This window comes from Pteropus medius, unplaced genomic scaffold, assembly GCF_902729225.1.
Source record: "Pteropus medius unplaced genomic scaffold, Ma_sr-lr_union100, whole genome shotgun sequence".
NCBI classification, from domain to species: Eukaryota; Metazoa; Chordata; class Mammalia; order Chiroptera; family Pteropodidae; genus Pteropus; species Pteropus medius.
The window spans coordinates 18,204,787-18,219,415 of record NW_024349797.1 but is presented as its reverse complement, the minus strand read 5'-3'; positions in this window follow the sequence as shown (position 1 = coordinate 18,219,415).

Here is a 14,629-nt window from a genome sequence, read left to right as displayed (position 1 = left end):
GGGGGTTAAGGCTTCAACATGAATTCTGGGGGGCCCACAGTTCAGTCCATAACAAGATGGTAGCTGAACTCATGGGAGTAGATGATCTGGCTGAGGGAGAGAGCAGCGGGCTGCAAACTCAGCAGAGATTCATGAACAAAGTCGGATGGGAGAAACCCACTGCCATCTCGAGTCTTATTCTTGGAACACATAGACTTTATGTGGCCATCACTCTTATTTTTTGTAAACGAGCGATTTTTCACACACAAAGTATGTTCTCTTTGCTAATTTTTCGAAACCAGCTTCCCTTTGGGTATCTCTTTCGGTTTCTCGCTGTCGATAGAGGCCTTAGCGCAGAGAACGATTTCTCTGTCATAATGTGGCTGTAGAGAACCAGGAGCGCACAGTGTGTTTACAGTGTCGGCCACTAGTCAGATCCCATAGACTGTCACTCTGTGGTAGGGATGACCGATTGCTGCTGGATTCCGATTTTTCAAAGGGAGCTGAAAAGATGAATTTTTAAAATTTACAATACCTCTGCTTGAAAATATTAGCTCAAATGCTTTAAAAACACTGTGAAGATCAAGCGAATCACATCTTCTGGCTGTGCTTGGAGGGCGAGCCACCAATTCCTAACCTTAGACGTACAGTGACATAAGAAGGGGCACGAGCCTAGACCTCAGAGGAATCCTGTCCATTTAAGTTCAAATGAAATTTTGTAACCTCTCATGACCTCGTTAAGAACCAGGACTGGACGCTAAGACCATCAGATGACAGGTTGATGAGGGACTTTATATGGAGGGATTTTATCCCACTCATTGTGTGTGGGCACCAGGCCTGACTGGCCCAAGGTCTGGCTGTGATCCAGGCCCGCGGCTAGGAATAGGACCCCAGACTTAGAAAATAAGTAAATATACTTCCGCTCATTGTATCACGCACGTGTGGCTGAGCAGAAGAGGAGGGCAGAAGGGGGGCACGAGAAAGGGGAGCAGGAGAAGTGTGCACAGGACTGCGCACCTCAATAGAACTGCACTTCCCAACGGAGTGCGCTCCGCACAGTGAAGTGGGTGCCGGCCGTTTCGTCTTCACGTCTGCCTCCTGTGCCTTCTTCCAACTGGGCCTCTCGCCATCGAACCTTCCCTTCTGGGTCAGCAACACCCCTGACCCTGGCAAGGTGGGACAATAGACATTGTGTATCTCCTGGTATGTGATGGAATAGGCAGCTCCCAGTACCAGCTACTAACCCTTTTGGCCACACTCACTCAACCTGCATCTAATCATGCCTCTAGATAAAATTTCCAGCTCACAGGAAATTCAAAGGTTAGAGGAACTCATTACAGGACATTACGAGGATGTAGGAAGATTCTACTAGACATGGCCTGACTTTATTTTCAGGGGATGACAAAGAGAGAAAGGAACTGTTTTTATAACTGCACCAGTTTACGACCCCAAGCCCAAGCCTTTATCTTGTCAATTCTTCCCAAATTTATTGATTCTTTGTCTAAAAGATATTAAAGCTTCCTGGTTTGGTCACTTCTTCAAATCTCTTATTTTTATGGGCTCCTATATATACAAAATTAAATGTATTTTTCTCCTATTAATCCGTCTTACGTCAATTTAATTATTAGACTAGGCAAAGAATAAAGAAGGGAAGAAGGGAGCATTTTTCTGCTCTCGCTGACGTTCCTGACAGGCGGTTATATTTCTCCGAGCTGTTCTTGATTTAATAACGGCAGTGGTTCTCCTGAGAGGAAAGTAGTGGTTTTCTTAAAAGGGCCTTCCATACGCTTATTGTTACTTGCTGTCTGCACTTGGAACTATGGAGTCCTTTGTGGGAGTGACGGGGTATTCTTTGTGCTGTTAAAAAAAGAGACAAAGTGCCCAAAATGGCGTCACGTATGCTCAGCCCCACGTCACCAAACAGGAACTTAATGCTTAACTTAATTACAGTTTCAGACTTCCCCGGGAATGGAACCATAAACCGGTCAACCTGGCATCACCGGGTCAGCACGAGTGAGGTCATCTGCCTGAGAGGCCCCCTGCCATCCCGTAAAGAACCGTGACCTTGACCCAAACGGTCAGCTCCTTGCTGGTCTAACTTCCTTTCTGCCTGTAAGAGTTCATCGCTCTGTACAGCCCCTCAGAGTTCCTATCTGTTAGTTGAATTCTGTTTTTTTAACAGTGTCCTCTGAGTCTTGCACTTGAAGGGTGGCAAAATATTCCACCCCGACATATGTCTCTGTGGCAACTGGATTATTTTGAGAAACAGCAGACACAAGAGAAGTTCTGAAAACAGAGAATTTATGCTTCTGTAAGGGACATTTTCCAGGGAGAGAAAGACAGCCCTAAATCACAGGAAACTCTTATCTGTGGATAAGGCACCAACTTACACCTGCATGACAACGTTACTTTGGGACTTTTCCTGGTCACCTCCCATAACTGCTGCCCCCACCCCCAAACTCCATTTCCTTGTTTTTAGCCGAAGATGATGATCGGGTTGGTGGTTTAGGCCACCTCAGGGGAATTGCTCATTTTTAACCAGGTCTCCTCCATGTCTATGTGAAGTATACATCTTAATAAACTTCTGCTTATTTTTTTTCCTTGGTAATTTGTCTTTATTACAGGGGGTCTCACCCAAGAGCTCGGAGGCATAGAAGGAAAATTACTTTTCCTCCCCTCAACTCTGCTCAGAGCATAAGTAGGCACTCAGGGAATGTCCTTTGCACAAGTGACAGAGAGGGCACTCTTGTCTCCTTAGTGGTTAGCACAGTAGGTGCTCAGTAAAGACTTATTCAAAGGGAGGCGGGACAAATGAATTTTCAGGAACACTGGAAAGTGAGAAGCATTTCGACCTGGAAAAGTACAGAGTCGGGATGGATAAAGAAGCTTTCAAAAATCTTCCAGTCAGACCCCCCGCTGATGAACTCGCTTCCAAAATGTTAATTTCTCCTCCTTTGACTCAGCTCCTCCAGGAGTCTAAATAAGAAGTTTACCGATGACTCCTGGAGGCCAGAACCCGGGCCCTTGGGAGAGAACCAGGAGCTGCGAAATGTCTGGCTTGGAGCAGCTGGAGGCCCTGTGACATCTGGCCTCTTCTCCCACACTCTGCATCCCGCCGGAGGAAGAGATGCTAGCTTTCGTTTGCCAAGCACTTCTGCCATGCCAAGCACTTAACCTGCTGCGTCAAACTTAAGACCCACCACAATCCTGGAGAATAGGTGTTACCCCCACTTTACAGATAGAAACGAATGCTCAAGGGGGTTAAATAACAGGTCCCAATCCACTTGTGTGGGGCTAAGTAGCAGAGCTGGAATTCACGCAGGCTCCCAATTCACGCTGCCTTCCCATGAGGCCGCTTCCCGCTCTGCCGCGTGGTGTCAGCACATCGGAACGTCGGCATCCACGGAGGGCTGACCACACACGCTCTGAGGATGAGAGATGGGGCCTGGCAGCACCCCCGCTTACAGATGACGGAGGAGAAGCAACCCACCCAGCTGGAACTCACGAGCCAGTCCCTGAACCCAGCGTCCGAGCCCCCAAGCTCCACTGACATCTTCTGATGCCGGTCTCACTGTAGCTGCTGCATTCTTGGCATGGAGCATCCACTAGCTGCCCACGGGTCTCCCTGCCCTGTGTCGTGCCTGCTTTCAGCCTGTCTCCTCGCCCTCACCCCACCGCTGCTGCCTGAGCTGTCTTCCTAAGTGCCGGGTCTGACCACGCCATTGCTGGTGCCAGGCCCCACGGCGGCGGCAGCAGCCCTGTTTCTCAGAGATGCACTGTTTCCAAGAGCGAACGCAAGCAAGAAAAGCCATTCATCTTCGAAACGCTTGGCACAAATATCTACCTTTTCAGTCAAACTATCTTTATTTGAAAATATGTTAACATTTTCATGGTGGTCCGATGGGAGGGAGGTTGGGGGCGTGGGGGACGAGGGGGGAGAGATTAAGAGGTACAGATTGATAGTTGCAGAATAGTCACGGGGATGTAAAGTCCAGCATGAGGAACACAGTCACTAACATTGTGATAACTATGTGGTGTCGGGTGGGTACTAGATTTATCAGGGCGATCATTTCATAAGTTATATAAATGTCTTTTCACCACGTTGTACACCTGAAACTAGTACCATATTGTACGCCAACTATAATTGAAAAAAATTTTTAAATTATATTTTAAAAGATCAAGGTAAAGGTCACTGTATACGGTGCCACTGCGTTTTGTGGCAGAAAGGGGCTAAGACGCGTTTGTGTCTACAGGCATCTGCACAAAGACGCGGAAAGGCACAGGAGGACCAAGTGCATGGCGGGGAGTGTGACTTTTCGTGTATGTACCTCGTGCAGGCTTTTAGAGTTTTGAACCATGTGCATGTATTACTTGTTCAAAACAAATAATGAAATTTTGAAAGAGAGAGTATGATTAAAAATGTATTAAGCACCCACGATGTGTGGGCACCATGGAGAGCGTTGGGGTGCAGTGGGGTGCACGGACCACGGGTGAGTCTCAGCCTGCCGGAGGGACCGGTGTTTATCCTCGGCTCCCTATCAGCACAGGTGCGAGACCAGGTACATTACATATGTCAGTTTGCTTAATCAGCCCGTTATGCAGCCCATTATGGGGGCTCGGAAAGGCTAAGGGGCATTTCTCGGTGCTAGGTGGTGGGACTGACTTTGCACCCCGGTCTGTCTGCTTTTTCTCACGGTGAGCGCCAGGCAGGGGCATGAACGAAGGTGGGTGTGGGGAGCCAGCTGAATGGGGCTGAGACTGGTACTGAATGGGAGCCTGGGGTCAGGTGACTCTGGGGCACCCTCCAGGATTCATCCTGGAATCAGAAACAGAGTCGGGAAGCGGGTTTGGGCTCGCCAGTTGTGTAAACCTGGGGCAAGGTGCTCAGTTTTTCTTAGCCCCATTTCCCACCTGTTAAAATGGAACGTCACTCTTTCCTCTGAGCGTTGCTGTGAAGACGCAGGGGCGGGAGGTGTGGGAAGCCCACGCCTGTTCCCTTTGTGAAGAATAATAGAGACGGAGACACTCCAAATGGAGTCGGAGCTGCCACCCCACAGGAAGTGCCTCGCACTGTCCTACTCAAATCTTTGAAATGTTTCAACTGGTCAAAATAGCCTTCGGCTGGCTGAAAGCAACATGGTATTCCAAACAGCTGGTTGCAAAGCTAACAAGAAAGCAGACATTCTGACTACCAGACTGAAAGTCCAAGACATTCTTTAGAATTAGCATCACCATACATAGCTGAAGAAGAATGTTTATTCACCCCTATAGAAATTCCTCCCTTCACTTTTTAACCCCAATAGAAATTCCTTCCTTCTATTCACGTAATTGCTCCCCTCCTCCTCCTAAGAACCTTGTCTTCACCTCCTAAGCGGAACACTATTTGGGTTTCTGCCTGAACCAGTGCTTCCCAGAACCGCAGTTCTTTTTAGATGGTGGATACAGGCTTGTCGCCTCTCACCTTGGCCTTTTATTTTTAAACTGACACCGAGTTCGGAGAGTTCCCTTTCGGTGCCCAGGGAGGGGCGGAGCGGGGAGCCCTGTGCCTGGACTTGGGGCGGAGGCCTTGGGACACACCTCTCCCTCCAGCCCTCTCCCCTACCCCCAGGGTATACACTGTGGCCACCCTGGCAGTTAACACACGGTGGCTCTTCCTGTGGCCCGAAGCCGGTCTGAGGGCTTGATGGTCTGAGGGCTTGATGGGCGTTGGTCAATTCAATACTGATGGAACCCCCAGGAGGAAGCTGTTGTCTCCACCTTACACGTGGGGGGCAGAGCGAGTGCTGGGGAGCTTGGCAGAGGTGCCAAGGTGGCAGCTAAAGGGCGACAGGTGGGTCCTGAGCCCAGGTGGTCTGGCGTCAGCACCACCGCCCTTAACTCTCCTGCCGGGTGCTGCGGGCTTGAGTCGTGGGGACTGAGGGTTTGGGAAGGGGTGAGGGGCCCCCACACCCCACCAGCTGGGCCTCTGCACTCTGCCTAGTCTCCGCATCCCCAGCCGCGGAGGCGCCTTCAAACCCGTTTCCCTCCCCGTCGCGATGTTGTCTTTTCGCTCGGAAACGCCCGTGGAGTCCAAGCCGTCGTTGCTACGCCTGTGTCTTCCGAGCAGAGAAATAATAAAAGGGCAGAGAAAAACGGGGGTTGAGACTGGTTGAACACAGACCGTGGCGCCCTGGGAACTGGACCTTGCAGTCCCAGGGGCAAGGAGAGGGGCGGCCGACACGTGCTCGGACGGAGGGATTAGGGACTGCACTTCAAAAGGGGACAGAGAGACGTCTGGGTCTGCCCCAGCCACCATGACAGAAGACCGGCTTAAAGGACATTTATTTCTCCCGCTTCTGGAGGCTGGAGGTCCAAGATCAAGGTGCCGGCAGATCCGGTTTCTGGTGAGGGCCCACATCCTGGCTTGTAGGTGTCACTTCCTCTCTGCGTCCTCACATGGGAGAGAGGGAGCAGGGGGGTGCTTCGGGGTGTCTCTTCTGATAAAGTCACTAATCCTATCAAATCAAAGCTCCCGCCATGTGACCTTAGTTCACCTCAATTTCTTCCTCACTCCAGACACGGCCACACTGGGGCTTAGGGCCTCACTGCATGGATCTTGGGGATGTGATTCATCGATGGCAGGAGAGAGTGAGGGAGGGCGGCTCTTCCGGCGTCTGCAGGGGGTTTTCGGGCGGGGTAAGTGCTCCCCGGAGTCCCCTGGAGAGAGTCCCTTCTCTGACGCCCAGCGTGCTTCTGTTTCTTCTTCTATAAGGTGATATCATAGACCTTCCTCGTTACTATGAGAAGACGATGAGAAGATGTATCTAAAATGCTCAGCCCAGGCCCTGGCACATAGAGCTGTTCCTGCTATTAGCTAAGTAAAGTGGAGTCCATTTCCCGCCATTGGAACGTGGGCCAGTCTCGGGAAGCGCTTCTATCAACGGAATGTGGCCTCAGTGACACTGCAAATTTCAGAGGCTGAGCCTCACTATCGCTTATCTGGGAATTCTGATGCCCTCACGCGAATGCGCCTGAGCTAGCCCGCTGGAGGACGAGAGCCAGGCCAGGGAGAAGAGGTGTCACGTCCCGGACACATGAGTTACACTATTCTAGACTGTCTCGTTTCCAGCTGACCACAGACTCGTGGGCAAACCCCACAGACATCCGTCTGGCTGACTCGGACCAGTCGCTAGACTTTGGAGCTGCTTTTTTTTTTTTTAACCCAATATAAGCTAAATCATAGTGCTGTCGTCTGGCCCTCTGAATGAAGCGTGGGTGTATGTTAATGACCTTGGCAGACATGAGGGCTTTTGCCTTCTTTGTCCTACTAGATCGTGACACCTGCGCTGGCACTGGGGGGTGACATGTGGACATAGATCTACCGTCCTGTTTTCTTCGAACGTTCAGTTATACAAATGTAAAAGTCGCGCTTCTTCCCGGCGGCGGCGGTGGTTACCATCCTTTCCCTGTGTTCGCGCTCCTGTCTGCGGACCACGAAGGCTGAGAAGCAGGGTTCCTATCTTCTAAATGGGGCGATGTCACGCTTGCTTTCTGCGACTCGCTTTCTCACCCCGTGGTCCCACCTCGGAGAATCTTCACGCGGCTGATTCTCCTTCCTCCTTTTAAAGCTCTGCTCCATCCTGCTTCACATTCCATGGGCGAATAGACACCTTTTCCGGTCCCTTGCGGTTTCAAACAGGGCTGTCATTAAAATGCTCGTCCACGGTTTCCGCGCATAACCGTGGGGACGTATGCAGAGCAGGTTCCCTCGGTGGAGTTCCCGGGCGATGGGACCGCACACACATCTAAAAGCGCCCCAGCTTTTTCGCATCGGCCTCAAAGGTGGCTGTGCGTTCATGCTTTACCTCATTTCCCCACATCCCCTCCAACCTAGATGTCACCCCTAATCTTCAATTCGTTCCCCTTGGCCGCACCTCCCAAGCATGGAGGAGCCTTGGGGCATGACGGGGAGGTGGCTCTGCTGCCTCCCTGCTGTGCTCAGCAGCAGAAGCAGGACAAAGATGGTCTTGCCCTCCTTGTCGTCATCGTAGCTCGTTTATTTGCTTCTCGTCCACGCCCCTGCCCAGGGCCCGGCACACAGCACCTGCTCGGGAGGTCTGCAGGGCACCGTCGCCCAGGCCCGAGCTGCAGGTGTCTCCCACGCATGCGCAGCCTGAGGACAAGGTGGGCCACCCGAGGGCCCCTGCGAGGACTTCCTGCACACGGCCCTGACATCTCACGGGAGAAGGCACAGAGGGATGTCGAAGCCCATGGTCGTGACCATGGACGGGAGGATGGACGCGCTTGCACTGACCGGGGAGCGGAAGGAGAGCTTCGGTGCTCGGGGCAGGGTGCTGCGGCCTTTACGCCTGCGCCCCAGAGCCTCGTCCAGGTCCGGCCTGGGGACTTCTCAGCTGCTCCTGGTCCACACAGAGGTGGGGCCAGGTGTGAAGTCTTGGTGTAGACAGTTTTGAGGATAGTTTGTGTCTAAGGGACCTGGCAAACAGGCAGCCGCTACGCCTGGAGGAGGGCCGGGAAGCGGGGTGCGGGGCCGAACCGGCAGAGGGAAAGTGTGTGGGTTGGCTACGTTCCTGTGTGGTTTGTTTTTGTAGGGAAAGATCTGGCCTGCTGGCCATCAGTGACGAATCTGAAAGTCACTTTGCTTTTCGAGGCTGCCTGTACTTGAAACCAATTACGCAAGCCACGATACGACGTCACTGCCACCCTGGCCCACCTCCCCTGGTTCGGTGACTCTGGAAAGGGCCAGAGGATGTGATTACTGTAATCTCCACCATCTGGCCGTCTTTGGCCCCCCGCCCTTCCTCATGTGGTCAGGAGTCACCCCTTATTGTCCCAGGAGCCTTCAGGGATGGCAGCCCTCCAGGGGCCAGAAAGAGCGGCGGGCGGGGAGGGCGTTGGAGAGGAAACCCAACTGCCAGGCCGGAGCCGGCGCCCCGGTGACCGAGCTCCGCGCACTGCTCCCCACGCCGGATGCTTCGAATCTCGGTTCACCCTTAACACCACCCCCCGAGATGGGCACTGGTGAGACTCTCCTAGAGCTTTCTGAACAGATCGCTACAAATCTAGGGGCTTAGAACAACACAAATGCATTACCTCACGGTTCTGGAACTAGTTGTCCGAAGTCAGTCTGCAGGGCTAACGTCGAGGTGTCGGAAGAGCTGGCTCCTGGGAGATCTAGGGCAGCGTCCGTCTCCCTTGCCTTCCCGGCCCGCGTTCCCGGCTTGCGACCCCTCTTTGCCCCATCTTCTCATCTCTCACCAGTCACCCGATGACCCAGGGTCATCTCCCCATCTCCACGTCTTAAACCGAGTCACGTCTGCAAAGTCCCTTCTGCCGTGTCAGGTCCTTCGTCGTAGGCGGGAGGGGTGAGGACGGCAGGTTTCAGGAGGGCCCTGTGTTCAGCCTGTCTCAGTGTTGCTCTTGTTGCTACTTTATAGACGAGGAAACTGAGGCTTGGAGAAATTGTGTCTCTTGACCAAGGTGAGGGCCAGGACTAGAATGAAAACCCAGGCTGCCACCACGGCCACCACACCAGCTCATACGGGTCATTGGGACCTTTATGAAAACGAGAAGGTGCCCTTTGCTTGGGTGGGTGTAGCCCATGCCAGGCACACGGCTTGGTCAGTGCTAAGAGCTGGATGTCAGCCCCGTGACCCGTAGGACAGATGCCTCTGGGTAGTGACAACCAATATGTGGTCACCAAGGCTGCCCCCATGCATGTCCCCTCTTAACCCAACGGCCGATAGGTGGGATATTCGGGGTAAAAACGGGGGAGATGGGAGCAAATGGAAGAGCACCCGCCTCCCCTGGGCCAGTCGTGCACAGAACTGCCTCCTCCCCCGAAGGTGACAAAGAGGAGGGCCAGGCCGAGAGGCCCTGCTGGTGGAGCAGCCAGGTGGACTCACCTGCTCTTTAGGAAGGACTCTGTCTTACCTTCTAGGATGGCACTGGCGAACGTTTTGGGAGAGGGCCAGGTAATAAACGTTTTTGACTTTGTGGGCCACGTGGTGTCTGCCGCAGCCGCTCAGCTGCTATTGTAGTGCCAAAGCCACAGACAAGAGGTGAAGGAGTGGGCGTGCTGTGTGTGTCTCAATAAAACTTTATAAAAACGAGCGGTGGCCCCGGTGGGCCCCCATCGTAGGACATTCTCCTTTCTCTTGCCTCCTCCAGGACACTAGCAAGGGAGACAGGTGCCCCCTGATGAACCTTAAGGCAAAAACAGGCGAGTAAGGTGAGACAGAGGTCGGCTGCTGTAAGAGATTCTGGCATTACAGGCCAGGCGAAGGCAAACGTACCAGCAGAGCCCCCATGCCCATGCGTCCAGGTGTGTGAAAGCTATAGATCGGCTAAGGCCTGTTGTTGAGCGAAACTTAGACTGTATTCTTTCTTCTATCTCGACCACTGTACCTTCGCAACACCCTGGAAGACTGGATTTGGATAGAGGCTTCTTGTACTCTGTTACGGTTAATTTTATGTGTCGTCCTGACTAGGCTACGGTGGCCTGGTTGGTTGGCCAGACGCCAGTCTTGATATTGCTGTGAAGGCATTTTGTAGATGTGATTAACATTTAAATCAATGGGCTTTGAGTAAAGCAGATTTTCCTCTATCCGTGGGTGGGCCTCATGTAATCAGTTGAAGGCGATAAGAAAAAAAATAAAACTGAGATAGACTCTTCCCAGAAGAGGAAGGAATCCTCCAGACTAGAAACTCTGCCTGCGTCTCCAGCCCGCTGCCCTGCAGAATTTGGATTTATCACCTCTTACCTGAATTTCTAGCCTAATGGCTTACTCCGCAGATTTTGAGCTTGCTGGGCCCCATAGTGGCAGGAGCCAATTTCTTAAAATAAAGCTCTTCCTCTGTCTATCTGTATCCGGTTGGTTCTGTATCTTCAGAGAACCCTGACCGGTACGGACCCTGTGGGGTTCTGTGCTAGAACATGAACTCCAGGGAGCGTGGGCTTTGGCCTGGGGCCTGCTCCCCACAACCTGCACAGGTGAGCTCCATTCGGTGCCCCTCTCTGCTCCTTGAAAACGGCTGGCCCTTGGCACCACCCTGGGGCCTAAGGGTGCAGACAACTACGGCAGTCAGGTCTCAAAAGCACGAACCACCCAGGCTTAGAGAGGGGCACAGACTTCAGGAGTTCCAAGTACTGAAGTGTGGTCTCAGTGAGGAAGTGAGGGGTCTGGATGGACACATCTTCCTGGCTGTTTGGGTTCCTCGTCCTACAGTGAGTGGCATGTGGAGGAGGACAGGGAAGGACCCTTTAACTCGTGGGGCTCAGAGACCCGTCTCGCCTGCCTGGCATGACCTGCCATGTGCATACCTCCTTTAAAGCCAGCAGCCACCTCCGCCCTCTGCACCTGGGGGAGGCAGCCACGCGCGGATCTTTTCATTTTTTTTTCAAGAAATCCAGATTTTCGACTGTTGTATTTGTTGGCAACTAATTAAACTTACCTTACGACATTGTGCAGGCTGAAGGAGTTTCTGGAAGAGCCGCAAATGTTTGCATTATTGAACTGAATCGCTGGTTTATGAGTGTGATAACTTCATGACAATTCATTGAACTGCTCACGAAGGGTGCCTGCATTTGCCGGGGGTGGGGGTGGGGAGGGATGGTCGCACTTTAAGAAAAAGCTTTATTACAACAAAGCGGAGTTGTGCCCAGGCCCAGGCCCATCAGAAGAGGCCTGCCGGCCGGGGTCAGCCAAGGCCACCAGTTGGGACCCCAGCTCTGTCTGCTTGGCGTTTATTTCGTGGGTGCACACGAGGGGGTTTCGATCAGTTTCCTCTGTGGTTTAGAGCTGCTCCCTGGGTGGGGACACAAGCTGCTGAAGGTACCAGGCCACAGCTGCTGCTGGTGTTTCTCACACGTAATGGCAGAGATGGCCTGTAACCCCGCCGCCCAGTAGGCACCTTGGCCGTTCCGCATTCCTAACGCCACACTGCCCCCTGCTGGCCGTAGCCTGTTCTGCTGAGTTTCCCCAGACCCCTGTCAGGCACAGCGCCCTCTGCGGGCAATTTTTGGGAATGAATCAAATGCGCCAGAGTTTTCTGGGAAAGACAAGATGTTGAATAGGTTTTCAGAAGGTTGAAAATAAGTATCGATTTGTTTTCTGTATCTATGGGTCTGTTTCTGTTTTGTTTTGTCTATTCTTCTGTTTAATTTTTTTTAAAAGGGAATGGAGTAGGGGGGATGTAAAGGGGAAAAAGAGGTACAAACTTCCGGTTAGAAAGTAAACAAGCCACGCGATGTGATGTACGGCACAGGGACGATGTCGATAATAGTGTAATAACTTTGCACGGGGACAGGTGGTGGCCAGACGGACCGGGGTGATGACATGCCGAGGTACGGAAATGTCGAATCACTACGTGGCACACCTGAAACTAGTATCATATTGTATGCCAGGTACACTTGAATGAGAAAAAGGGTCTTTAACACGTTTTTAATGGCAAAAACACGTGAGTGTCTCCACGGGCACACGCACTTCTTTCCCGCAGGGGAAAACTGCAGACGGGGAAGTGCTGAGAGGCAGCTACGGGTTCCCCGAAGACCCCTCCGAAGCAGCCCCAACTCTACACGACGCCTGCATCCCCAAAACGCCGCGTTTTTATTTTCATATGCACCAAACCCTGCTCTGCCCTCCTCTCCCCTGCCCCATGCAACACAGAACACCCGTGAGCATGTGGGAAGATGCAGAATGTCTGGAGAGACGGCACAGGGAGAGCTTCGTAACTCGCTTTGTGAGAAGCATCTTTTGTTAAAAGTTAATGGAAACGAATCTTTATTAAGTAACTTTAAATATCAGAAAATTAAAAGGCTTAGAATTCTCTTTACAGCAAATATATAATGTCAGTGCTTTGGCCATCTTAAGTTAAAGGCCCTTTATCATAAAGTATATGGTTTTAAACTTTACTCAAATTGAATTTATAATCCTTTGACTTCCCCACATAAAGATTTTAAAACGTGTAGTGAAATCAGTATATCTTGAACAATATCGATAATTTATCATCCTTAGCCTGTGGTTTTTAGAAAGAGCACACGTACCTAATATGTGTCGGTTCCTCGGCTTTTGAGTCGACGCACGCAAATGTAACAAAATATATGCCGGGTAGACACTGGTTCGCATCTACAGGATTCGGTTTCAGAACTGACATTTGTGAACAGCATCCTTTTGATCCAGTTGTGCTTGGATCTCATAGCAACTGCTCTGCATTCATCCCCTTCAGGGAAGTTAGGGACGAACAGGTGAAGGCTCCCATCCCGGGACCCATACGACTGACTCATAAAGCAGGGAGCAGGATGGGCAAGATTAAGGGGAGAAGGGGGATGAAACCGGGGGCCGTGGCTGCTGATGGCAGTCTTCGACAATGACTCTGGGCTGCAGAGAGCTCCCGAAGGCTGTGGCCTTGAACATGAGGCTGGAGGTCAGCCAGGGCAGATCCAAAGCATCAGGCACACGGTGTGATGAGAGAGAACACACTCAAAGCTAGCTGGTGAAGGCTGGTGGCTGGTGGCAGACCTGGGTATCTGGTCAGTCAGTGGAGGAGGGGGCAGCTTGGGTCGTGGGGTCCAGAAGAGCTAAGTTTGAGGCCCACCGCATTAGCCACTGGCTGTGTGACACTGGACAACTCATTTTACCCCTCTGAGCTTCAGCTTCCCCATCCGTAAAATGGAGATGAAGAAATCTAGCTCTCAGGACAGACAAGATCGTGGCTTTGGATGTGCTCCCAGAAACAGATCTGAGACAAGGCTCGTGTGCCAGCAATTTACTAAGGAAGTACTTCTGGGGATGTTGGGGGATGCTGGAGGACCTTTGGGGAGCAAGGAGCAAAGTAAGTGTAGCAGTTTCAGGCAAAGTACTACAGGAGGCAGCCTCGGCTCATCCTGAGGGGAGCTGTGCGTCAGGAACCAGGGGCAGAGACCAAATGCACATTCCTTTTTGGTTTCAAACCACTTTACTGAGGTATGATGACAGGTAAGAAGCTGTGTGTATTCTCGTACACAACGCGATGAATCTGGGGACAAGTACGTGTCACGAAACCATCGCCACCCTCAAGGCTGCACCTCCCAACATTTCCTCTACCCCCGTCACCACTTCTGCAGCTGTAAGAACACTTAACATGATATCCACCCTCCTAGCAAGTTTTAAGCGTGATACAGTATTGTAATAGACACCATTACATATTTCTTATGATGTCACAGATATCACATAAACTGTTTCTTCATTTGCTTCTTGTCCTTGTTCACCATCGGAAGGTAATATACTTTGTTTTGTTCACTTATGCACCCCTACTATCTAGAATAGTGCCTAGCACATAGTAGGTACTCCATCATTAATGACTGAAAAAACAAGTATGTGAGCTTCAGTGTTCTTTTCTAAAAACTGAGGAGACTTGGCCTCTAGGCTCGGGTGCCAGCCTGCTTGGGAGACCCTTCTCTGCTTCCCCTCGTTCGTCCGGCCCCCAGGCTTCCTACTGTCCACCCTTATACCCTATTGTCTTCGGCTGATCATCTATACCCTGCTCCTTCTCTAAGACAGAGAACAGGGGTCCTGCCTTACTCCCGAGGCATCTCCCGGCCCCCCAGACAGGTGGTGTGGTAGGGGCAGGGTAGATGGTGGCCGGGAGGGGCCAACGTGGGCATCTGTTC